Raw genomic sequence first — 2633 nt, forward strand, 5'->3', positions numbered from 1 at the left:
GAGTTGGTTTACTAATGATTAGGTTGTTGGAATGTTGGATATGGTTTGTTATCAATTCAACAAATGCTTACCGATGCATTTCCTGCTGGGAAAGATTCTTTGAATAGTACATTCAAAACTGATAGATAGCCATTGAATCTTAGATAATGAGTCTTTGAATAGTACATTCAAAACTGATAGATATCAATTGAATCTTAGATAATGAGTCTTTGAATAATACATTCAAAAATGATAGATAGCCATTGAATCTTAAATAATGAGGATTATAGAGGACCATCTGTGATACAACACTCCAAGACACCTAACATTGCCATCTCCTTATGCATTTATAAATATATAAAGAACAACTATATATATAGAATAGTATCCACTGCTGGCGGAATTCAGCTGATACTTGTTTTTCTTTTTCTTTGTAATGTACACGAAAATGTTCTCGCTCAGAATTTTCATAAAATTCAATCAATTGAGCACGTAAACTAGGGTCAAAAAACTACGTTTCGGGACATCAAATTAAATGTTGATAATGTGAACTGAGTTTTCTAGATCTCTTCAGATCTAAGTCTATACCTTCCATTTACTAGAAAATTTGATTGACATTCATGGAAATGAACATGTGAACTGCTTTCTTCGTATTGGCTGAACTCTGGTTTTCCATCCGGAAAAAAGTTTATTGCATTGAGAGACATATTATACAATTTAATACGAGAGATATGCATAACTCTCGTGAGAACACTTTTCAATATGAGTGAGAAGTATAGTTAAAACATGGTATGTTTGGGAGATGGGCCATCTCATGATCATTTTTATTTTGAAATCTTTCGAGGGAGAATAGCTAGGTGAATTGAGATATGTATGAGAACATTTAGTATGAGTGAGAAATATAGTTAAAACATGGTGTTGTTTGAGATGCAAGTCGATGGATGGCAGTGAGGTAAATTGATGTGAGGTTAATTTATTGAACTTTTGCAAGATTTCTAAATATTTTCAAAATATGCCATTAAAATAAATTTGAAATAAATTCAGCATGGCTAGATATGTATATTTAGTATAAAAAGTGTAATTAAAACATTTGTTTTTATTGGTGTATTATGGATAAAGAAATGTTTAATCATTTTTGTGTGCACCATAGAATAATACACACAGTTATATATATTCATGTGTTATTCAATATGAATTTTTTATACTAATTATGAAGTTGATAGATGGTGTGTATATATATATATATATTTCCTTTAAAAAATGAATTTATTTAATGTATAAAATTACATTTTGTCTTTACATTATATGCATTTATTTCAATATATGGATTTACTAGGATCTCGCAAAAAGAAGAAGATCATATAGCCTTTCAAAATACTATTACATATATTTTACTCCAATAAACTAAATCAAAACCTATATACAACTAAGTACAAAAATATCAAAGTAGGCTTCAAACATTAATCGCCATATGAGATAACTATAAATGCATGAAAACAATAAAAAGTCTCAAAACTTGTTGTAGTATGTGAGCCAAAATAAAGAATGTTAAAACACATCATCTCTGTCAATAATGGTCAAATAAAATTCATAGAGTTGATCATTTTGATGTTCTTTCATCATTCAGGTACCAAAATCCAATAATATGCCTTCCTAGGAGAGACCACCGACTTTACTATCGCTGCAAACATGAATCACTGAAAAATGAGTAAAATAAACTTTTAACAAGGTAATAATCTCATATTTTGGCATCTCCTAGATCCTTTGACCCAATTTATAACCAGAGACTCCAAATAAGTGTAAGTGATCCATTGCTTTCTCAATTGCAAACATAAACATGAGTTTTAGAGTTAAGAGCTCTGCATAGTTGTTTGAGCCTGCTTCCAAACCCATTTTTAGAGAGAAAGAATGAGTATCCAAAAGATGAAGTACACCTCCTCCACCACATCCGAGAGGGTCTCCTTGTGAAGGGTCCTATTTTGATTTTCAAAATAAAAAATGTAAAATCAATTTATTTCTCTAGAATTTATTTTATCCATGTGAATCATGTTAATAGAGTAGCGGGACAAAAACATAATATTTTTTTTTTGTTGTAGTTCATAGTTGTTGTAACTCCTCTATACGTTACTACAACTTTATTATTTTTGTTGCAATTCTGTTGGTTATTATTGTTGTTGTACCTTTGTTAGCTATTACTCCAACTCTATTCAGTTTTACTGTTACTGCAACTTTGTTGTAACTTATTGTTGGAAACATAGTATTGTATTTGTTATAAAATTTAATTCAATTGATGATATATCTTGTATTATATGCTACAATTTTCTTGCTACTCTGTGGTTTTTTCGTGCATGTTTAAATTTTGTTTATGAGTTGGCAGTTGTAGTGCATATTTTGTTGTGTCCTCTCTCTTTCAATTTGGTATCAGAGCTAGAAGGTGATATTTCCCTCCATATGAATATCTCTACTATTTGGAAGTTGAATTGAAATGACATAAAACACTAGTATGGCTTAGTCATAGGTTCTTATTATGACAGAAAAATTATGATTCTTGGTTGATCATAATGATAATATTACTGCCTTCTCATGAACTTTGGTGATTTCTCACTAATAGGTATCTAGATCCTGGTGACCATACAACCAAAATGGATCTAACG

The sequence above is a fragment of the Pinus tabuliformis genome, chromosome 1_1 (assembly GCF_031772625.1).
Source record: "Pinus tabuliformis cultivar Carrire ecotype Pingquan chromosome 1_1, CPIR1, whole genome shotgun sequence".
Lineage (NCBI taxonomy): Eukaryota > Viridiplantae > Streptophyta > Pinopsida > Pinales > Pinaceae > Pinus > Pinus tabuliformis.